Source organism: Haematobia irritans, chromosome 3, assembly GCF_050003625.1.
Source record: "Haematobia irritans isolate KBUSLIRL chromosome 3, ASM5000362v1, whole genome shotgun sequence".
NCBI classification, from domain to species: Eukaryota; Metazoa; Arthropoda; class Insecta; order Diptera; family Muscidae; genus Haematobia; species Haematobia irritans.
The window spans coordinates 220,371,710-220,398,018 of NC_134399.1; the positions used below are offsets into that span (position 1 = coordinate 220,371,710).

Consider the following 26,309-nt stretch of genomic DNA (forward strand, 5'->3'; position numbering starts at 1 on the left):
TCATAACATTGTTTCGACAAACATTTGCAATAGTAAGTTACACGAAGTTGCAACGAATGCGATTGCCTTTCCTACCACCGGTCTCTGTTTTCTAGCTTCACTGATTGTTGAGTTGTGAATCAGCTTTTCATGGTTAAAAAATTAACCATGGAATAGTTAAATTACCTATAGGTATAGTTAAATTAACAATGTTTAAATTAACCTTATATAACGTAGAAGCCAAATCATATTTATTTATGGTTAAATTTACCGTATATAACGTTAACTTTTTTTGTCTGTATATGCCTTCTCTGCGTGAACATTCAGAGAAGGAATATGATCACCTCAAACATGCTTTGAGAGTCCAATGCGATTTTTGACGGGGAACATTGAGCATTTTTGTTGCAAAAATATTATTTTCTCGCCAAACAAATCAAAAGTAACGGCTGCGCTGTTAATTTCATGTTAAAATAATAATATTTAAATATATTAAATAAATGTTCTTCTAATGCTTACATTTTCTGCTTGTGAACAAAATTCAGCGGTTAAATCCGTAAATGAAGAAAATCTCAATTGTTTGCCAATATGAACATTTGATATTTGAGATTTTAGTGCTCTAATCGAGACTACATTCCTAGTGTGAACATAGTATTTGTTTTTTAATCTCTTGTAGATCCAGTAAAAGACACAATATTAATTTGAAATGTGCAATGTAAAAAAAAAAAACTAACATTACATTCACACCAAGCAGATGCGTAAGAAAGGAATACAATATTCATTTGTAGCCGAAAAATATTTCACTTATCATTATTTACCACGATTTTGTTTACACAAGCGGTAGACATTTCTTACATCTTTATTATACCAAATATAAAATCTACTACCAAAATTTGTATATCCTATTTAATATTTCTTATCACGTTTTGTCCATTTTGATTTTAACTTCGAATAAAACGTTTTTACTGTTTCACCCATGTGTATGAGTAATGCGGAAGAGAATAACAAATGGTTAATATTGAAATGCCCATATGTGGACGATTCTTATAATTTGGTAATATGTTTCAATTATTGCCAAACAAAAGACACGAAATGCAAAACCCTCAATAGCAAAGTGCTATGCGATTAATGTGAGTGTGTGAAAACAATTTACAATGGATTTCGTTATAGAAGTACAACACGAGCGCCCTCTATATATCAAATTTGAAACTAATGTTACAATAGAATGAATTCATGGTGAATAATTAATTAATTGTAATAATTATAATTTTAATAATTAATTTTATTTTTTTTTTATTTAATAAGTATAATTTAAATATAATTTTAATTGTAATAATTATAATATTAATTGTAAAAAATGATATTAATATTAATTGTAAAAAAAAATTCTCAACCCACTTCTTTTGTTTCGAGTGTGTGACCCACAGAATAAAATAAAAGTGGCCATTTCTCGTCACCACACACAAAAAATTTTTGTTCTGATTCAATCACGAAATTAAAATATATGACAAGATCCAACATCAGATCCAATTATATATAGCGATAGATATAGTTATATTTAAAAAAATTAGATCTAGGCCAATATTGAGATCTGATCAGATCTAATTCCATAGTAATTATATATGATTAGATCTTACCATTTTTCGGATCTACTCATATCTAATTGTATCAAATTAGATCTCTCAATGTTTACTCGAGTTAGCAAGTTTTTAGTACATCGAAATGTTAATCTGTGTATTTTTATTCCAGTTTTTTTCGGGAAAATATTAACCAACTCAGAAAATTAAAATTGTGCTTAATAAGTACACAATGGAAAAACATTTGATGTAAGTCTGCATCAATAGATAATAATCTTACCCAATTTATCTATTCCCCCGTTCTATCCCAGACACACCATCTATTGTATGCAAATGCTAAACAATTTACCATACCTACTCTCTGGCGAATAAAGTTCAATAACATAAATGTAGTTAGACATCTTTTTTGCGTAAAAACTTTTTCTAACTAATTATCTCTTAGTATTAACATCCCTTAATTTATTTCCTAAATAACCTTCAACTATAGCTAGAGAATATAAGCAAACGTCTATATTAAAAACCCGAATAATTTCAGTAGTTTTCTTTATTTTATAGATATATGCCTTCAGAAAATTGTTTCATCTAGATATGGTATAATAAATGCGTTCTCACTGAATGAAAACTGGTCCGATTTAAAAACAAGAAAATTTGTAGGCATAATTGCAAACTCGCGATTCTGGTAAAATCAATAAATTTTGTTCGAAATCCAATGTGTTTGACATACATACATACATCGACATATGTATGTTGAGCTAGTGAAATCTAATGCTAATTAGATTATTAAGATACCTTTAAAGAGAGAAATATAAAGAGTTAAAGGGGAATATTTAAAATGCATAAACATTCTACTACTACAGTTTTGGGTCGTTGAATCATCTAAGAAAAGTTCCCATATATGGAATAAATTATTAAACTAAAATATACAGTTTAATGGCCGATGTCTCATCCTCCGATTAGTACAATTTTTGTATGCGATCAGCTGTTTTAACGGCACGATAAATAATAGAAAGAAACTTGCCATTAATCTCGGCAGAGAGAGAGAGAGAGATTGGGGTATGGAGGTCTTAACCAAATTTAAAATTTTTAAATTTTTCCAAAACTTTACTTCGATAAAAAATTTTGTCAAAATTTTATTTCTATAGAAAATGTTGTCAAAATTTTATTTCTATAGAAAATTTCGCCAAAATTTTATTTCTATAGAACATTTTGTAAAAATTTTATTTCTATAGAAAATTTTGTCAAAATTTTATTTCTATAGAAGATTTTGTCAAAATTTTATTTCTATAGAAGATTTTGTTAAAATTTTATTTCTGTAGAAAATGTTGTCAAAATTTTATTTCTGTAGAAAATTTTGTCAAACTTTCATTTCTATAGAAATTTTTGTCAAAATGTTGTTTTTATAGAATATTTTGTCAAAATTTTATTTCTGTAGAAATATTTGGCAAAATTTTATTTCTATAGAAAATTTTGTCAATATTTTATTTCTATAGAAAATTTTGTCAAAAGTTTATTTCTATAGAAAATGTTTATTTTTTAATTTTTTTTATTTTTATTTGTTTCCATCTATAAGTGGGACTAGAACTATGTTTTCATCTATGTTTATATTTCTCCTATAACTACACTCAAAGAAATTTGTTAGTAGGGACAGCAGAAAAGTCTGCTAAAACCGCAGAAAGTCTGCTGAAAAAGGGACAGCAGTCACTGTTTGCTGAAATAGCAAACATTTCCTGCTATTTTTGAAGTTCGATTACTCTAAAACATGTTTTATTTTGGCTAAAACAAATAAAAATGTCAACTTAGGAGCTATCCTAACATCATTAAAACAATATTTTATGAATATCTATAGTATTTGAAAAAAAATTAACATAACAGCAAACAAAATGTTTGCTGATCGTATTTAGGAGCTTGTAAGTATATTACAGTGCAAAAATATACCAAAAAACTACGTTTGGTTCTTAAATATGCTCTGGGGAAAAATTTATAACCTAAAAATCTTATAAATTGTTGTTCATTAGGCCCTGAAGTACAAAAATATAACAGCAGACATCGACTGCTGTTTTTAGCAAACTTTTTTCTATGAGTTAATTTTTTGACTTCTCACGATTTCTCACGTTATTGGTGCATTGTCCAGAGTTGCCAGATTTGGAATTTTGATGATCTTTTTGAGGGGTTACTTTAGGTAACTTGGAGGTTTTAGGGGTAAAATATCTTGAATCAAGAATCAAAATATTCCAAATACTCTACACCTCTTAAAATCTCCTTAATGCGTAAAGTATTCCAACGGTGACAGAAAATGATTAAATCGACCACTTCAGTTTTCTAATTAAATATACTGTATTAAAAGTCAAATAAGAAAAAATCACCATTTCATAATTCAAGTACAATTACTAATTAATAATGTACCTACATCAAGTTACATTGTTAGTGAAAAATTAGATTCGCAAATATTTGTTGCCAAATGAATGAGAATATACCAAGGTCCTCTTATAATAAGAGTGTTTTTTCCGTAGCAAACCACTCTTACGGATCTTGTTAATATCTGATATGACTGTTGAAAATGTGTAGTGTTACCATACTTATTTGGTTTATTTTATCATGTAAGATACATTCCCACAATGGTTAGCATGCACGTCGTGCATACACAAGGTTCGATTCCTGCTTCGACCAAACACCAAAAAATTTTTCAGCGGAGGAATATCCCACCTCAGTAATGCTGGAGACATTTCTGAGTGTTTCAAAACTTCTCTAAAAGGTTTCACTGCAATGTGGTTCAGACTGGGCTATAAAAAGCAAGTCCCTTGTCATTGAGCTTAACATGGAATCCGACAGCACTCAGTGATAAGAGAAGAGAGTTCACCACTGTGGTATCACAGTGGACTGAGTATTCTTAGTGAGCCCGATACATCGGGCTGCCACCTAACCTAACCTATTCTCATGAGAAGTACATGTTATTCACATAATGATAGAAAAATCAACATAGTGAAAAAAGAAATACAAAATGGTTAATAGATTTTAATAAAACAGAAATCAGTGGCAACACTATGTCTTTTAACGTCAATAATTTAGAACGGATTTTATTTTAGCGACAGATATGGCTGATTTTGTGTTTTAAATCAAAAATGTTCGTAAACAAGACTTTCTGATTGTATATTCATTTACATATCGGGTAGTTTGCCGTCAAGTTATTATATTCGTGTATTAATTTTTTAATTTGAAACAATCCAAAAAATTCCTCTTATTACAATATCTTGAACTTTCAAATTCATTTATTATTGCAGGTTATTCATAATTATTTCGAAAGAACCCATAACAATCAAAACTAGACAAAGTACTTTCTCAATAAACAAAGATATACATTAAATAAATATATTACAGATTAGATAAACAACAAATAGACCAAGAGAAAAAAGGTGACTCAAAAGAAATTAATAATGCCATTCAATCCGTACTAAATGACGGTAACAATCGTAAATATGACTTTTATAATTTTATTGGCATAATACTTCACATATATGTCTTATATGACATAGTACTGAAGATAACAAAATTATATTTAATTGTTTATATGGAAGTAAAATTAATAGAATTTCCCACACTGAGATGGAAACAGTGGAATAATGTGTACTAGCTGCAAATACATTTTATACATATATTGCAATTATTCAAGAAATCTTATAACAATTTGCTATTAAAAATAACTAAGGATCACTTATAGAAATAAATAAACAAAAACTTAGAACAAATTTATCCATGACACTTATAAAATGTGCAATTGTAGAATTTGGTGTTTTAAAGTACAAAACTTAATTTTTAAAAATTAATTATGTGTTTAACTGTAATGGGAAATGTCCCAAAAATTTGAGAAACTATTTTGCCGTCACAATTGTTAGGAGAGCCATATTGAAATTTAGTGAAACAAATAGTAAAGGCCTGGTTATGCATCCCAAAACTCTTCCTAAACGTACCGTTGCGTGTCAGTTGTTTGTTTTTGATATACGAGAGACCATACAAATGTCTGACGTTAGCAAAACGTAAACGTTTCGTAAGATTCAGAAAAACAAAAGTTTTCGTCCCGTTTTCGTATCAAAAAACAATGAAAGAAGAAGAATTCACATCCATTCATTTTAAAGGTGGGTATTAAGTTCGAGTTTAGCTGCTAAAAACGTCATTTTGTCACGATTACTTTTCTTTAATAATCCATTTTAAGGAATACAAACTTTGTGAAAATTTTCATTGGGCTTTTCCCCATCGAGTTATAATAAAATTTGCAACAAATACGTATAATTTCATGCATTTTTCTTACTGATTTAGTTTTCACTTTAGCGATTTTAGCGGCTAAACTCGAACTTAATACTCACCTTAAAAGTTAAACCTTTTTCAATTAGGCTAAATGCCAAAACGTAATATGTTGCCGTTAAGTTACGGGCCGGCAATGTTAAATTTTTAGATACATAGCCAGGCCTTTACTTTGTTAATAGTTTAGTTACTAAATTGTTAGGTTAGGTGGCAGCCCGTCGTATCAGGACTATTCAGTCAATGGACTATTCAGTCCATTGTGATACCACATTGGTGAACTTCTCTCTTATCACTGAGTGCTGCTCGATTCCATGTTAAGCTCAATGGCAAGGGACCTCCTTTTTATAGCCGAGTCCGAACGGCGTTCCACATTGCAGTGAAACCACTTAGAGAAGTTTTGAAACCCTCAGAAATGTCAAATTTCTGAGGGTTAAAATTTATATTTTGAAACCATGATAAAATAATTCCCAGGTAGTTGTAGTTTTACAAAAAAAGCAAAAACAACAAAATTCAAGTACATCCAGATGTCAGTTTTTTTTACAAATGTTAGTAAACAAAAGATATTTTTTATTAACAATTTATTTTGTTTACATTTACCAATTGTTACTAATAGTAACCTATGTAACCATTAGTAACCAGACATGTTGGCAATAGAAACCTGTGGAATGTAAAATATAACCAATAGTAACAAGATATGTTTTTGACAGTTGGATGTACTCAGCTGTGAATAGCTGACTGTGATGTGGCACCTCGATTCCATAAATACATTTTAGAGTGTTTTAAACCTTAACAAATATAAACAAAATTAAGTGCACTTTTTTTCTAAAGCAATCTCATGTGACAGCTAATAACTGACAAACGAAAAAATGCAATTAAAGAGTCAGAAACCGTTCAAAAAGTGCCAACGCTGTTTGTATGGAAAATCACCGGTTTCTCCCTGGGTTTCTGCGACCCTTAATGTAGTCGTTCCAACATACTTGTGTCGATACAAAGACTCTCTCCTTATCCAAAGACTGTGGACCATCTATTGGAGTAGTTACAACAACTGGATAGACCATTAGTACAACGATATTTCGAAAAACTTCTACAAATATTGTTTTTAGTACAAAGCATACCACATTTGGTATGTAAATAATGTGGCTGTGGAGTTATCGGTGGCGAATGGAGTTGTTCATTTTGAATAATTAAATTTGTTTAATTTAAATTAATAAACCTGCAGTTTTTAATCAATTTAAATATAACAAATTAACTTAGTAAACAACCAGCCTGTATCAGGCGATTGTAAAAATAATAACATATTCCTTTGACGTGTGTTTATAATCTATCTTGCGTCTTGACAATATCCCCTAAATACGTAAGTCTATATATCCATATTAATATACCTGTTGATGAAACTACCCAAATACTCTTGGCCGACATTAAAAAAGATGGCTAAACTGGTTTGGGAACGTACCTTTATTTTCGATTTTTTGATATGCAAAAAAATATTGCTAATAATTTGCAATTAAAAGCTATTTAAAATTTATGGATTTAATGGACAACAATAGTGATTTTGGAAATCAATTGAAGATTCTCGAAAGAAGATTTTTGTTTTTAAGTAATAGCAAAATAAATTGATTATTGAATTTTTATGGACCTGTGATAGAGATTAACGTATGCTATGAACTTCTCTATCTGTATTTATAGCTATATTGCTCGTCTTAAAATTTTCTTCAATAGACTTATATATTCTTCTGCCCATTTACTTCATTCTAATATTCTTTTGGTCCATAAAAAAAAAAAAACCAAAGGAGAACCAGGAATTTTAATATTAATACGCTTTGCGAGTGACGTCATTGCTTTTTTACAAACATAATCAAATCTTTCTAAGTTGAATATTATGTATAATTGTTTTTTTTTTTTTTTTTAATAATTGTATAACTGAAGAAAGAAGTAATTAAATTTAGGACCATAAAAATTTTTTTTGACAATATATTATTATACATCATTTGTTAGTTATGTCGTTTTGTACTATGACTTTCTTGGTGACTCTATAGAGATGTATAAAATACTAATAAATTGTAACAAGCAATAAATGAATTTATCTATTTATTATACAAATTGTATATTCTATATTAATTAAAACTTTATTTTTATAAATGTATAACATTCTAGATGTTACATTACAATAAACTTAAACATTACATTGTTATTACACTTGTCTGTCTCTAGACACTTGTCTATCTGTTCATCGAGCCATTAACTATTACACAATCTCAACATCGATTGGTTACTATGGTGAGAGATTGATTTAAAAATTAATTGTTATTCTTTTCATAATTGGAATCGTATGCTGTATTTTAATTAGGGAAAGTAATAGGGTCATAATTGCTCAACTTTATCTAATAGATGGCATTCCAACTTTAACACTTTTTTACAAATAAATTATAATGGGAATAGAAAAAGCTTTTACATACAGTGGTTTATGTTCATTTTTTGTGTAAAATATTTCAACGTTCACACGGCTTTGAGATGTGTATATCTATTATCGCAAAACATGAAGTTAATGTTGATTCAAAAGTCTAACCGCTGCAGCAAATGATTTTTTGTATTATTCCCATGTTCCTTTCTGTCGATTTTTCAATCATTTGAAATGAATTTCAAAAATTTTATCTTCAATAGCTCCGTTCGAGAACCCGATAATTTTTGATAATTATTACAAATTTTTACTGGAAGTCGTTCGTTTACACCAAAACGCCAGCAAAAGAGAGCCGGAGAGAGACTACATTTGACAGTTATGAGATAGAGAAATTGCAAGTTTTTGCTAGAGATTTTTTTCCAGTAAAATCTTGCAAACAATAGCATACGTTTCCAGCTGGTTATTGATAACAAACAAAGTACCAATACAAAGTACATGTTCGGCAACTACGATTGGAAGAAATATACAGGATTCGTTTTTTGTTTTCAATGTTTTAGCAGCTGAAATTTTCAATGTGCAAATAGTTACTGGATACCGTTCGTGTACTTTTCAGCAATTTTAAGCAAAGAGTGTTATATACACTCTTACTCTCTTGCTAGTTTTTACTGGATATTTTTTACTGGAAAAAGTACGCGACCAGACGTTATTAGGTCTGGTCGCTTACTTTTTCCAGTAAAAAAATATCCACAATTTAAAATTGACTTGTTTCTTATAAAACAAATGTTTTTACTACAATATTTGACATTTAAATGTCAAATGTACAAAAATATTTCTGACGAAAAACAAAATCTTTTTGGATTTGTGGTTCATTTCTAATATAATTATTTCTGATAGAACGAAATTTTAGACAAATAAAATTCCCCTTTATGGCGAGTGCTAAGTTCGAGTTTAGACGCTAAGTGAAAACTAAATCAGTAAAAAAGGCATAAAATGATACATATGTATTTGTTGCAAATTTTATTATAACTTGATGGGGAATAGCCCAAAGCAAATTTTCACAAAGTTTGTGTTCCTTAAAATGGATTATTAAAGAAAAGTAATCGTGGAAAAATGACGATTTTACACGCGGAGAAGGAATATGCTCACCTCAAATATATTTCAAGAGCAAAATGTTATTTTTGTAAGATGACCATGTAACATGTTTGTCACTAAAATGTTACTTTCTCGTCAAATAAAACCTGCTTGCCGAAATCAGATACATGATTTCCGAGAAAATAATATGGTTGTGAAAACCATGTTACATGGTCACCACCCAAAAATAACATTTTGCTCTTAAAACATGTTTGAGGTGGGTGTAGCGGCTAAATTCGAACTTAATACCCACCTTTAATGCAAAGTATTTTCTTTAAGAGTAAATAAAATCGAATTTATGACAAAATACCAACCAATTGTCTCTATATCTAATATTTCATCTCTAATATTTCTTATTAACATTTAAATAAAATTCTTTAGCATAAAGGTCAGTATTAAATTGGCATCGCGCTAAAATAGATATTTTTTACTTTTCTTTAATAATTCATTTTAAACAAAATAAACGTTTTCAATTGTTGCTTTGGATCATTCCCCACCAAGTTATAATAAAATTTGCCAAAAAAAAAGTTATAATGTTATTCTGCTTTTACAGATTTATTTTTAATTTTAGCGGCTAAACTCGAGCTTAATACCCACTTTAAAACGAAAATTTCGTTTGTCTAACATTTCGTTCCTCAGAAAAGAAATCTCTTCCCTCAGTGTATTTGCAGCTTGTTATTGGAACAATACGCCTATACCTGGAACAGTTGTGTAATATTTCTAACAACTCATCTTGGTTAATACAAATAAAAATATTAAAAACAAAGATAAATAAATATAATTTAATTGCTAACGTCTGATGAGATGTCATACAAATGTATAACTATAATTAAAATGACAATAGAGAATTAAATTATGAATCTATTGTAGGAAAAATCCCCACGTCACTCCTTTAGTTTTCGACAATTCATTAAGGCACAACGCATGATACAACTACTAAAGGTACTACATTGTATTCAGCTGTTTACAGCTGAGTAAATCCAACTGTAAAAAACCTGTCATGTTACTATTGGTTACATTTTACATTCCACAGGTTACAATTGTCAAAAACATGTATGGTTACTATTGGTTATATAGGTTACTACTGGTAGCTATTGGTTACATAGGTTACTATTGGTAACTAACATTAAAATATAAACAAAACAAATTTAAAATATTTTATATATTTTGTTTACTAACATTAAATTTGTAAACAAAACAGACATCTGGATGTACTTGAATTTTGTAGTTTTTATTATTTTTTTTTTTTTGTAATACTGCAACTACCTGTGAATAATTTTACGATGGCACAACGTACGTTGAAATCGTATTTATATATAATACAATTTTATTCCTAAGGATTTATAACAATTATAAATTATAAAATCATCATAAATTATGAAAATAAATACAAAATAAAGGTACTAACAACCAAGTATTTTAATATAGTACAAATTAAAATATACATGGTTAAACCTTTAAAATTTAATATATTATTATTTCAAAAAATTGTTCGGGTTTAATTTAATTTCATTATATTTTTTCGAATTGTTCCACAGTACAAGGTTGTTATCCTTACCCCAAGCATGTCTTAAAAATTGTATTTACTAAACATGGGTATAACGTTCATTCACCGTACAAATAATTTTAATATAACATAAAGCAGAAGACAATTTTAGTGAGATACATTACTTTTAGTTAATGTTTTTATGAAAAGGTGCAATTTCGAAAATATGAGTTAGAAGTAATTACATTTTCCTTCTTTTCCTAAGGCATTGTGGAAATTTCAAATATTGGAGTACAATTTACTTCACGCACGAGGTACTTCAATTTTCCTGTAATAAATTCTTTGTGCAATAAACAATGTGCTAAATCGTTTAACTCTTTCTAGTACTTCCTTTTTTTATGTACCCGTTTCTATGATTTTGATTAATATAATCAACCCATATGTGAACGTTCAATAAACGTCGTGTAACCCACCGCAAAAGTAAAAATGTAACAATTTTTACCCCATAGGTAGTATACAGTCACGTACCTAAATAGTAGCGTACTACTGAATAAATAGAAAATCATTTACGCCAGCATGCAATTCGTTTTCGGCAATTGTAATACCATCAATAATATAATTAAATAATGAAATGCAAGTGAACCCAATTTTATTATTAATAATAGTTTATTATGAATAAATACAATGAATATGGATTAATTGAAACTAAATTCATGAAATAATCGTTATCCACAAATAAACTTCCAATATCTTTTAATATGCATTCCAAAATTTAAAATCTTGAAATCATATTCTACTTAACGTGTGAATAATTGATTTAGCTTACCACAGTATTATAGCTAAGTGTAAAAATGTGTACCGCAAAAAACTATGTAACCGAGAACACGATAAACACGTAAGAAAATGTTTTCACCTAATAGTCTACAGGCGATTGACTTGCTGCAATCGCATGTAATAGTAATGGACCACCCTTCGACTTCCTCAGGTCTTTACGACTTTTCAGCAAATCGCTGTATAACGGTTTTAGACATCTAAGATTCTAACTATTTGAATAAATTAGAGCAGAACTACATGCAAGCATATGTAAATGCACGTACAACGATCTGTATATATTGTATTTTTGTTGCTATTTTATATTTATATACATGTCATTACTTTAAATGTGTGAAACGTAACAAAACTATAATCATAAATCTGATTTATACATGGTATAATGATGATGGTGATGATGACAAATCCTCTACCGCATTCAAGTAACGACACGTCAAGCAGCCACATTTTGTAGGGATGTGCAATAATATGGTATCTCTCTAGTGTAGGTGTGATTTTAAATTGTTGTAATTTCCACAACAATTCAAAATTTGTTTATATTTGACAAATATATTTTAATTAAATTGTTGGCACTTTTGTTGTTGTTGTACTTGTTTGCGATATTTTATATCTGTGGCAATGTTGTTGCTTATATTGGTCGGTATCATTACGATTGTTGTTCGTTTACTGTTCGTTTGATCATTTGTATGCCTTTATAATTTACATAAAAACAACAACAACAAAAGTTTGTCAAGAGAGCCTCAAGTTATAGTAGATTAGTCTAGTTGCCAGTAGGTTTGTTTATTGTTTATGCCTGTATGTACATCAATCAAACGTTACAGTTCAGTTTATTAGTGAGAACGAGAGAAAGCGAACAAAACATATGATTCTCACACACATATGCATAGCAATCAATCGATTTTGGTCCTTTTGTTTTGCATATACTCTGTATATAAGCAACCGTTATATGATGATTGTACACTGATATAACGGCATTTAATTAACTACTCTAATCTGGTACAACCTACCCCAGAAATAAACTACAACAAACTCAATAATAAGTACTATAGCGTCATACAACTGATTTTAACCGTTTGGAATGCATCATCATCATCATCATTGATGGCGTTAATTGATCTTGATTAATTCCATTCGATTTAGAGTCTTTCGTCGATTTGTGTGGTTTAAACTGACCGAATGAGGTCCGGTACAAGTGTACGTTGGCAACAAAATAAAACTAAAATCAAAACACTATATAGCAAAACAAAAGGAAAACAAAGTTAATATACCCCCATCCTATGGTGGATTGTATAAAAAATCACACACATATTAATGATTATTAGTTTTGGTTATTGATTGACGTTTAAACGGTTGTAGAGTTGCCAGAGTTTAAATTTCATAGTGAGATTGAAGAATATTTCAACGTTTTATTCGACTGAAACTCTACAAACAGCGGAATTTTTTATAAAAAAAAATTCAGACCAGAGCATTATTTTCGGTTATGAGTAATTGACTATAAATATAATATTTTCCACAACAAATCCACTATACTGGCACAAAAAACACTATATCATTAGGAGGTCAGTAAATAAACCACCTCACTGGACATCCATGAAAGATTCATGGACCATTTAGTGCGTTATGTCCATATTCATATATATATAATTGTCCGCTTTTGAAAGGTGTCAGAATGTCCAGATATGTGAGATTTCACTGTATATTATTGTAATATATTATTTGAATTTATTTTAGTTTATTTTTATTTAACTTGATATTGATTTAATTTAACGGAATTTACGCTGACTGATATTGTCTTAAGCATTTTAGATATTGTGAATAACATTCATTATTATCGTACAATAATATTTATTGCCCCAAAAATTTTGTAAAAGTTTACAAAAAAATCTGGTAACACCTAATAAAAATTATGCACTTAAATTAATTTAAACTTGTTTATGTTTGAGACAACGTCTAGAATAACATTTGTGAATATACGTAATTTTTGTTGCAGAGTGCTAAAGATACATAAATAAGAAGAGAGTTTAAAAGGCAAAGACAGGGTATTCGCGAGTGGCTCACGTTATTACAAATCGACGAAAAACATTTGCATTTTTTTGAAGTTCAAGTTCACTCAACTTGAATGAATGAGTTTTTTGTTGCATTGGTATATTGTTTTGTACCAGGAGTTTTTTTTTTCATTAATGAATTATTGACCAGAAATGCAAAAATTATTAGTAATATGAATGTTGAAGAGTTAAAATGCACACAAAACAAAAAAAAACTCTATTGTAAAGCTTTGAAGCAAGTAAGGAAAGGAAATTTGATAGTATAACAATATAAAAGAAAATACCTTGAATATTTATAGATATTGAATTCTTGCCCTTTACTATAATTATAATTATTACTAGCTGGCCTTTAACTCAACTTTCAATAATCCTTGATGTGTTATAGGATATTAAAACAATACAATATCATTGCCGTGATATTAACCCCATAATTACATAGTTATATTTACCTCAACATATTCCTTTGTGAAATATTAAATGTTGCAAATTAAATTACATGACTATGGAAATTTCCGTGAACTCATTCCATTTAATATATTATTATTTTATTACATATTAAAAATGTTGAAGTTTATTGAACACATACAATTGTCAACACTATGAAGCGTTTATAATAAAAGATAATTCCGTTTTAGCTACCGGTGATATAAGGGATATACAAGTCAATAGGTCTGTTCGCGTACTTTTCCTGTAAAAAATATCCAGTAGAAACTAGCAAGAGAATAAGAGTGCACTTTACTCTCTATGATTAAAATTGCTGGAAAGTACGCGAACGGCATCCAGTAACTATTTGCATATTCAAAATTTAACATTCTAAAACATTAAAAACAGAAAACAAATCCTGTTTCTTAAACTTTCAATTGTAGTTGGGGAACATATACATTGTACTGGTGTTTTGTTTGTTATCAACAACCAGCTGTAGTATGCTACGGTTTGCAAAATTTTACTGGGGAAAAAATCTCTAGCAAAAACTTGCAATTTCTCTATCTGATAACTGTCAAATGTAGTCTCTCTCCGGCTATTTGGTGTAAACGAACGACTTCCGGTAAAAATTTTTAATAATTATCAAAAATTATCGTGTTCTCGAACAAAGCTTATAATATACAATTAGTTTAGAGAAAATTACATTTATACATTATGTTTTGTTTCGAAGAAACAAGCTTGAGGTCAAAGTTTCATTTTATTTACTTTTAAAATTCGTTATTTCGATCTCCTTCGGAAATCATCGGAATACAATAAAAAAATTAAAACCAATGTCAATGGCGTTGTCCTATTATTTTTTTTTTGTTACTACTATATTTTTTAATGTTAAATAAAATAAAATAAAATTAATTAATATATTTTTCAAGTAAATAGTTTTAGAAAATAATTAAAGTTAAGGGACAAAATCAATAAAACGTATGACAGGAGACAAAAAAAGTCCAGAATAGAGGTTGCTTGTTGGGGATCATTAATCAGAATGTAAGACTAAATATTCAAACTCTTTTTTTTATGATACGTATATTTGTAAAGCTTTTTGAAAACAGACGTCTTTTCTTTCTCTTTGTTGGGTTTTCAACTGTTTTAAGATTTGGATATGTAATTTTTATTTTATTTTTGCATTTATTGAAAAAAATATTCTATCCCATCGAAGTCGATCAGTGCATTTTCTATACAAATGAAAACCGTTTAATCCATATAATAATCTATCAGTTAAAGTTACTAAAACTTGACAATTTAGTGGTTTTGGGTAAAAGAAAGAAATCGTGCTAAATTTTTGAATCCTTTTTAATTTTTGTTTTATGGTAAACAAAGCTGTTGTAAATAGCTTTAGTAATAGTAAGTATTTCAAATAACCTATCATTAATTCTGAACTTTGGATAATACTCCATAATCTCCAGACAAGACTATGAACAATTAAATTTTATACCAACATTCAGGTATGTCTGATCCCTTACTTATTTAAAGTATTATTAATTTTTATTGCAACAACCTAGAAAAATGTCTGCATTTTCACGTTCAATTTTAATGTATTTCTATTAATCCATAGAGAAAAATTAGTACTTTATTATAGTTTCAGATAATACCTGTGGAATATACTACCGATAAGGGAATTCGATTAAAGGGTTGATAATTTGGACGTGCATTCTTAAAGGTACTTTTAATATACAATGTAGTAATAATTGGACAGTATTATTTAGGTAATAAAAATGGATTAGTTTGGTTTAGTTTGTATTAATTGAGTTCATGTGAGAAACTAGGCCATAGTAACGAAAAAATAGCGAATTTTTCTAGAGTTTCTAAGGTATTTTATTAGGCGCGGGATTGATATGGATTGCTTGAAATGAATCTTAACAAATTGAAAATCGAAATAGAAAATAAATATAAAAATAAAAAAAATAACTAAATAGGTAAATACAATAATTCATTGTTACCAACATTGTGAATAATTCCGGAAGAACATATTTTAAAACATCATCTAATTTCAGATTATGAAATTAATAGAGATATTTCAAATACATGCTAGTACAACAATAGTTTAAAATTGTATGTTAAAATACTATGTATTATATTATGAAAAGGTACAATGAGGAAGAGTTTTCTTTTCTGATGAATTTTGTCTCGAAAATATTTTTTCGCTGGGTGTACATTTACGACTGTTGATTTTAACATTAGAGCTAAAAACTTTTGAAAATTTTTTTAAATCTAAACATTTTAAAAATTTGGTAAAGTTAACAAAATAAAATAAGAGAGCAACAAATTGATCCTTAAAACAAAAGGTATTTGGGGGGTTGTGTAACTCGATCAGTGAAAACAATCATATTATTGCGAAGCATGGGAAATGTACAAAGAATAACTTCGTGGGAAACTTGAACTATATTCCATATCATGTTGGACTTTTTAAAAACGTGTCATTAAATCTAAAACATATTCTCCTATTCTAAATTGAATATTTGTGAAATGTTTATTTTCGTTAATGAAAAAAATTATTCTTAAGACATTTAAAAAACCAAATGGTTTTTATTCTTAATTACACTAAATATTTACTATTAAACCGAAAAAAAAGTGAACTGTTTTATAGGAAGAATAAACTACCACGCACGAAAATTGAACTAAATTTTACTCTACATTTTGAGATTTCCACAAAGCGTTGTTAAAACCAAGAAATTTTAATGCCCTGTTGTACTTTTTAAATGCAGTTCACGAAATTACATCATCTCATAGAAGAAAAAATTAACTAAGTAAAGAAGAAAATCATTGGCGCCAAATCATGACCATTTTAACCATACAGTAGTTCATTCTTACTTTTTTTGGGAATCGTACGAAGATTTTCATTTGTTTTAGTTCATATTGAACTTATGTGATATGTCATTGAACTTTATATTGACGTTTAGTTCATAAAATTTTTGAGACATACTTAAAAGAAGTAAGATTTCATTAAGCTGTGGAAAATTTCGATAAAAATAATAAAATTTAACCACAAACAAATATTTTTTTCCAATAAAAATAAGTTAAATTTAGCGTTAGTTTAACTACAGAATTTTTTTCATGTTCAAATACACTGTGACGCAAAATTCAACTTTTTGTCTCAAAAAAAAACAAAAAAAATGTGCTCAAAATCGAATTTGGCAACAAAACTTTAGAGGCTCATAAAAGACGAACGGCAACCAGTCTAGCTAAATCCAGAGATTACTTTTCTTCTGTCATCGAGTACTTTCGGCTGGGATAAATGATTTTTTGTTTGGATCTTTTGTGTTGCACTGTGATATTTTTGTTAATTTTAAACTGTTTTACGCCCATTTTCATGAAGCTCCGTTAGTGCTCCGTTAACTAACGAACTTTTAAACCGTATTATGGGCATCGCTGCCATCTTGCGTATGTATTCCATATGCCAGTTAGAACTTAACTGCCGAAAATTTTTCAGTTAAAGTTAACCGGAGAGAAGATATTTGGAATTTACTTTCTGTTAACTGGCAGTTAAAGCCTAACGGAGCTACATGAAAATGGCCGTTAAAGACAATGATTTTTTTTTGTCAAAATGTTTATTCTCATTAAAGAAAATAATAACTAAAATGTGTTGGTGTCTTTAAGAGCTATAATTATTTTTATTTCCTATTCAAGAAATTTTAACGTCCAATAAAATCTTAGTTACCACTAACGGATTTGTTACAGGACTAGAAGCGCTGATCCGCTTATATTAAATTTTGTACTCTCTTCATATTAAAATCTTATTGACATAACACACAACCAGAAAAAGATGAACCCGTCATGAAAATAAAATTTAGGTTTATTTCAGAAAACTTTAACTAAAAATTTTATTTATTGCAACATAACACAAATAAATTTATAATTTTTGTTAAAAATTAATTAGTTAAAAATTGTTAAAATATCTTTATAGCTATATGAAGTTCAAAATAGACGAAATGTAATGAAAATTTACTCATTTAATAGTCTTATGAACGCAATTTAAGTAAACTTCACCCATTTTAGGAAAATATGAACTATTTTCAAATTTACCAAAAATTATATATTTCACTTTTTTTCTCCTTTTAAATTCACATCATAAAAGTTAGCAAAAAATAATTAAAAGAAAGAAAAATGTTTTCTCATTTGGTAAAATTTAACTAAAATCGACAAATTTTCATGAACTAAAATAAAGTTATAAAGTCGGCTATAAAAAATCTCGTTCATATTTACAATTCCATAGGGAATTACAATTATTTGAATTATTTATATATGAACGTATCGCAAAACTTTTTGCACGCTAAAAACCAGGCCCGTAAATATTTGATTTCCGTACCCTAGGTTTGAAAAAAAAAACAAAAAAATACATTTGATTTAATTTGTACGATTCCCTTGGAATGTGTCCTAGGCATGTCCTAAATCGTCTATGCATACGAGAGGCTAAGTTCTCCACCGTTCATAAGTTTGATTTATTTCCCGTAGGGGAAATCTGACATATGTTCTTGTCAATTTATAACTTGATATATTAAATTATTCACTATTTGAATTGTTTGCTTTAGCTCAAAAATCAAACTAAACGAGTCTACATTTGAATAAATTATCCAAATCAAGTTTAGGGCACTATAGTATTGTAAAGAGTTATGACCTATTTCAAAAGAACACTAATGGTGTTTTCTTTTCTGAAAAAAGTGCTTTGCCGTCATTTTGTCTGTACAGAATGCGCATTTTTAAAATGTTACCAGCAACCTAAAAAAATGCTATCATTTCAGCGGGCAGAAAAGAATTCAAAGAAGGAAACAGGGCAATCGCAGCACTCTCGTTTGTTGGCAGTGCTGAAAATGCCCGTAATTTGCCTCTATGCGTGGCACTATTTTCACAACAGAATTCGAAGCCTTTTCGCACTTTTGCATGTTTTTTTAGAAAAGAACCTAAAAAGTACATTTTCCGGCCAAAATGCAAAAAAAGTGCGCATTTTTCATAAGAAAAGAAAATGCCATTAGTTTACTTGGATTTCCAATTTTTGTACCATAAAAATTTGTTGGAAAATGAAATAAATGTATTTCAGTTATACGTATATAATGCGGAGTCTGTATTATCTATCTATGTATTCTTCTCTACTAAGAATAAATAAATCCACTGATACCAAAATCAAATGTTTATATTATTCATAATAATACTTTATATAAAATATCGTGAAGAAAAATTCATATGGTAAAATCACGGGACCCTGTTCCCTGAAAAAACTCTAAACCTTTGTGAAGTTCAAACTTTTTTTCAACACACTATTCTTTCAGGTATTACCGCCACCTTTAAACATTATAAATATGTCTTCCCATAAAGAATTCAATCATAATTCAGCCATGAACATACTATTTTTATAAAGAACACATAAATTAGAAGAATCAAACAAATCACTAATATATAACTAGCATGCTATTCAAGCAAAGCAAAATCGACAAATAAAAACAAAATAAAACCTAGCTTACTAAGGTTATCGAAATAGTACCCCCAATTCATCGTACACAAAAGTGTAGTTAATGAATTATGGTAGGGTAACTAAGTAAATTAACCGTCAACATTTATTTGCCATAAACAAATGGTCAGCTAGGCTACAAGAAATTTTATAAATGACACGAAAAGAAAAAATGTTTTGGGCCCAATACAATTTTATTATGTTGTCTATGTTACTGGTCTTTGATAGATGAAAAAATATATATATATATTTAATTGCATTCTCTTTTCAAGTTGGTTGGTTGATTTTATTATTATGCTTTTTCTTGTCTTGATTCATCAATTCAAGGGCTTTTACACTGCAGCTTACATGTATCAGATTTTTCTTGAGTTTACATGGGGGACGAGGAAAAAAAACCAAAGATTGGTGTTACTTTTTGCTGGTTGTTTTTGTTGTCGTCTGTCGCGTCGTTATGTTGCTGAGGTTTCAAAACTTTTGGTACAATTCACTTTGATGTTTTTGGTAGACCACACAATTCTTTTTTGCATTCCCTTTTTGTTGCAGCAAAGCTTGTTCATGTAAATTTGTATTGTGACTTTTTCAAAATTAACTTGGAATTTTTGATTTTTTTTAGCTTTTCAACAAATTCAGGGTTAATTTTTTTTTTCAATTTAGATACTTAAAATTTTCGTATTATTTACTATGAACGTTACCCCGAGTAACTTCTTCGGACGCGGACACTAGCGCAAATCTTTCTACGAGAATTTTATTGGACACAAAACGACCCGTCTTCACTTTACATCAATGTGCCGCGTACTGAATGACCGAAGACTATCGACACCTGGTAATATAACGTAGTTCTCCCCCGAAACAAATATCAATCGAACGTAGTCAGGCCAAAAAAAATCAACAATAATCCATAATTTAAACTTGGCTAGCGAGCCATTCAGTCAATCAGTGAGTCCAAACACTCACAAGAGAGTGTGGTATCAAAAAGAAGATAAGTCTTAATTTCAGCCACACGACGATCAATCGAACAAGATTAAAACGAGAATACGAAGACGTTGGCGAAGCTCTGGCGTTAGTAGCGACTACCCCAACAACCATATCGTATACAATATAGCAGAAACGAATGTGTTGATCAACAACAGCGATTGATTACTGTTAAGTGGTCAGAATAAAACAAACGAACGTTAACGCTAGCGCAAGCGCCTACATTGTCGCATATACGAATACGTTTACGTTGGCGAAAATGTTGACAACGACTTGGGTTTTTATAAGCCCAAATAGATACATTGAAATAACGGTTAATAGCCGAAATAATTAAGCCGCAAAAGTATTTGATTTTTGTTGTTGATTTAATCTCTTCATCTCTCGCTCTCAGCTGAGAAAGTGTAAGCATAGACGTGTTATCAATAACAGTGATATCACAATCAGTAAACAATGAATGAACTGGATAGGCAACAACAATAACAATATGCACCACCTGTTATTGGTCAACAAAGATGAAAATACTCTCATCGTTATGTTTGTATTTGTTATTGATAGTAGTTAACGGTACTGAAAGCATGTTAATCTTTGTGTATTTAAACGCCTCCATAGGCACAAACATGCATACATGTGTGTATGTATATTGATTGAATTGTACCCCTATGAAGTTCGCTTACTGTTATCGATAGCCAAGGTAATATCGGCAGCAACAGGGAGTAATCAGTAATCAGATGGTTATAATCAGTCATATATAGTTAACTGTCAATCTAAGTGAAGTTTATAATGAATATAAACAAACACTAAGACATAAATACGTTTATATCTTCGCATAAGCCGGTTGAAAGTGTGTATGGGATTTTTATTGATTTATAAAAGAACCTACTGGGATTTTTGCAAATTAAAAAACAAAAAATTAAAAATTAATTGAGTATATGCGGTCGAGTCGAAACGTAATTCCTCTTCATTTACTTTCGCATACATATCATTCATTATGAGAATTGAATAGGGAAATGTGATGTAGCTGTGATGTTTACAACTCATGAAAAGTCAAGAGTCGTGGCAACAAATAATCGCAAAAAAAATCGACTTCTCTACATTTAGAATATTCTCTAAATAGAAAAAGTCGAAAAGTCGTATGGATCAATATAAGCAATCCATCTGTTTTTGTTGAATTTTGCCCTATAGAATAACTCAACGAATCGGTTGATTTATGTCAGAGTTTATACTTTCTAACTCCGTTGGCTGTAAATATGAGAACGAGAGAAACTTTTTGACCCAATTGCGCACGTGTGAAACTAATGAAATAAACATATTTACTAGAGTGACCGCAACTTATATGGGGCAAAAAAATGTCGGAATCTTGTTCGCCTTAACCCCACAAAACGAATCCCCTTTCCAGATATTGGGATAGCCAAAATTTGAGCCCGATTAAACGACGTTAACACGTGCCGCTCGTCGCTGAGTTACGCCAGCCTTTAGCTTCGAAAACGCAACCTGGTGCCACTAGGAGCATTCGCCTTAATATTTACAAAATAGTACGATACAAACGTTTAACATTTGTCTGAAATAACAAATCTACATGAGAATACAGGAGGATCGGATATAATCACATTTCATATGAGAAAAAACGCATATAATAGCTCATTCACACTAGGCTCGAAATCTACTAAAAGTGGATTTGAAATGTTTTTTTTTTTATAAGGCAAATGACAGTTGAAATCTAGTTAAAGTGGATTTTGCAAGTGTAATGTGTATGAGGTATAAGAAAATTTAGAGAAACGTCATGCCTTGCTAGTGATTTTTTAAAGGAAAATGTGTTCTATAGGAAAAAGTATAAAAGAACAATCTGACAGTTATGTCCATCAAATCACAATCCTATTAAAATAAAACTCGTAAAAATGTGATGATGTGACGTTGAATATTCATTGTTCTTTTTCGACGACTACATTGAATGAATTCTCTTCCGAAATATTTCACTTTAACTGTTCTTCGTATAATCTTCATTAAGTTTCATTAAATGTATGAAAGTTCTTCATAAAAGCTATGAACATTTTCGTTAAAAAGAATGTAACATTTTGTTTCTTTGGTTATAACACAATTATATTTTCCATTCCGTTTGCGAGGAGAATGAGTTCGGTACTAAGTGAAATATAAAAACAGGAATATGAAGAAGAGATTTCGGACACTAGAAGTAAGTCAAGCAAAATATATACAGTTTTTAAAATAATATATGTTTTAATGATTATAATATTTTTTAAATAAAAATATTTTACAACTATACTAATTTTTAATATTTTTTCAAGTCCGATTTTTCATTTAAAAAGAAACAATTTTCATATATATGTAATTCTTATTTTCTTATATATTTTTCTTCTTATATATTTTAAAGAAACTTTTTCTTATAAACAATAATTCCCTATAAGAAAAAAAATGATTATGTATAACAAAAAACTTTTCTTTTTCTGAATTTCTTATATCTGTTACCTACTGTATTATATTTTATTGATATATCTTATTGTAGGGTGACACAACTCAGTGAATACCCAAACATATGATGTATATTTAGGTAATTGCAACAATTCTCATTTAAAATATATTTATCTGTGACAATTATTGTGGTTCTGTCCATAACTTATAGAGAAATAAAAGAAAATCCCCAAGATTTAAATACACTGCTATTGTCTCACCAGATGGGAATCACCACATAAGGGGAACTAAATATTTATCGAACGATTAAATGATATACCTGGATGATCTGCGAACATGTATGTTTGTTTAACGTATTTAAATTATCGACGTGATGTGAATATTAATTAAATATTTGGCTGTAACAACATAAAAAAGATAGGGATCTCAAATTTTGATAAATATTTTTTTTTTCGAGTGGACAAATGTTTTGAAGAAAAATTGATTCGACGAAAAAACTTTGCAATAGAAAAGTGTCAAATGTTTGCTAGGCAAATGTTTGACTCATTTTTGAATTTCAAATAGGTATATTTTTGTATTATCTCTCTGATTGTTAGGATAGGTTTGATATGATAACTGCCTATTGTAACAGACCCACTAAGATATTCTGATACCACATATAAGATAGTTTTCTATAAGGAAACATTTTAGACGTTAGCTCCACCGTCATTGGCAAGAATATCGAGAAAGCGAATTACTATTGTCTAGTACATTCTGATCAAATTGCATCCATAAAGGTGAGTATTATGTTTACACTCTTAGAAAAATATGTTTTTCATATGTTCCGATATAAACAAAATGTGTTTCGGGCACAATTTTAAAACACAATATATTTAAGTGCAAACATGTAATGTTTCTAAACTAACACTAAATGTTTGGGTCATCTATATTAATATGTTAGTATATATTATGTTTGGGGAATGAATGTTTCATAAAAATCATATGTGTGAATGCAAACATATATAAATTTACAAATTTCCACTAAACATACATATGTTGTGATATTTTATTCAAAGCGATATTTTATTCAAACACAGCAAAAGAATCAAAAGAGAACAATTTCTGTGAAACCGCTTGTTTGTTGTTTCGGAAAACTGTTTTATGATAAGGCCAAAAATTTTATATGCTTAAGTCTAAATATTATTTAATTTGAATAAAGAGAATAGACATTTGAAAAACAAACAGCATATGTTTTCGCCTTGAGAGCAGCATTTTATGTATGTGTGGACATGTGTTTTGTTTATCATTTTGGCATTATGGGCAGAGTTAAGTTCACCAATGTGGTATCCAAGTAAAAAAATTTGGAAGTTCTTCCAAAGGCACAACTTTAAAACCACTTCCAGAAGATGCACTTCCAATGATGTTCTCTATTTTAACTACCCAGGAAGTTATTTTGATTAAATTTTTTATAACTTGGGTTTTTCATACTTTTAATGGGTAATTCTAACTTTTTTTGTTTCAAATAGGTTAAAGACAGAGTAAGAATTCATAAAATGATACAAATCATTTCAATTTTGTCGAAAAAAATGCAAAATCCAATCTGAAAAAATTGTGAATTTTTGAAAATATTTGAGGTCAAACGTTTCCGACAAGCGTTAGAATCCATTAAAAATTATAAAAAATTATAAACATGATTTATTTGACAAAATATCACAGAATTTTTAAATTTACATCCAAATCATTGAATTCGGATCACACCTAAAGAAGTGATGCAAATTCAGTGCAACGGCTGTTGAAATGGAGGACTTCCGTCCTATGACAAGCCCATGTTAAATTCATCGCTTCTGCGTCAATTTTGCACCACTTCCGGATCCAAAAAGAACATGTTCATTAATTTTTCGGCGACGTTTTTTTGCTGGGTATCACAATGGACTGAATAGTATAAGTGAGCCTGATACATCGGGCTGCCACCTAACCTAACCTAACCATTATGGGCACAATTTTTTTCTTAGTTCGTTAAAAGAAATCAGGGGTCTTCATAAAAATAACGAAAGGGCACTATACTCTTTTTAGAGTTGGGACAGTAAAATGAAATAAGGACCCAGCAAAAACTCTCATTACCCGGTAATCTTGTAGGTAAGCCGTTTTAAAAAATAATAACCACTTATTAATTGACATCGCTCCGGATTACATTTACATACGCATGTACTAGGAGGAAAGTACTTCTCCCCAGGCACACTTTCGGCCATGAAATAAGTAGTGCTTTTAAAGCATATAATAACCTAATATGTAATCACTTATTCGTAGATACACCAAAGCTTGTAAAATAGCCACTTATTGTCTCAGGCAATCAAATCTCGAAAATATTGATTTCTATCGCCGATTACAATGGATCAAAATATGGCGAGTAATGCTGTAATAGGAGCATTACACCCTGAAAAAAGTGCATTCGAAACTAAGGGAAAAAATATTCATCAATTTAGATTAGCCATTTTATTTGCATTAAGTTAAATTACAATAGTTTACACTGAAAATGTACACTTGATGTTATTTTTATTTTTTCGCTCTTTTTTCTCTAAATAAATTATATCTCGAGTTAAAAATGTCCGATTATATCGTTGGTACTTAAATGAAAGGTATTAAGATGATGAATAATCGCGTATAATTGGATCTGTGATAAGTTAAGTGGTTCAAAAATGTTCGATGCGAAAAGCCAAATTTTCAAAAAATTTACAAAGGACCTTTTCCGCCAGAAAAGTATAAACCATTGAAAAAACGTCTGGAAGAGAAGTTCATGATCGTATAGATGATACTCTAACGTAAGTAATAAGATCAATTAGAAGAAAAACGAACGAAAAATGTCGTCCCATAAAAAAACAATTAATTTTTTTCGAATTCAGCAGATCAAAATACATAAGAAAAGTTGCCTTTCATTAAGTGTACATTAATTATTTATTTTTTTGGAAACTAGTGTTATTGTGTAAAATAATAAAATTTACTTGCTTCAGTAAAAAAATCCTAAACTGAAAGCAGTTAGGAATAGTTCATTAACTAGAATAAGGCATGGCATTTTACTTATACTGTTTTCTTCGCGGGGTATACGAATTTACGACTGAACAAGAAAATTTTATTCACTGTACAAAACACGCCGAAAAAATAACTCTGACTTCCTTTATTAAGAAAGCTTACACTAAGAAAAAAGTGCCTTCGGAACTAAAGGAAAAAATGTTCATCAATTTAGTTTAGCTAATTTATTTCCATTAAGTTAAATTTTTGT

At 29.4% G+C, this 26,309-nt stretch overlaps 1 protein-coding gene across 6 annotated transcripts in view; it reads right to left on the reverse strand.

Moving 5' to 3' along the window:
* LOC142232271 (solute carrier family 41 member 2) overlaps window positions 1–26,309 on the reverse strand; it is a 112,173-nt gene that overhangs the window by 35,679 nt on the left and 50,185 nt on the right. Inside the window, exon 1 of one of the 6 annotated variants that reach the window (XM_075303012.1) lies at window positions 20,006–20,564. The exons of the other annotated variants lie outside the window; for them this stretch is intronic. The gene's annotated coding sequence lies outside the window, so the exon portion shown is untranslated. Of the gene's footprint in view, window positions 1–20,005; window positions 20,565–26,309 lie in introns of those variants that run through there. 6 annotated transcript variants of the gene reach the window in all.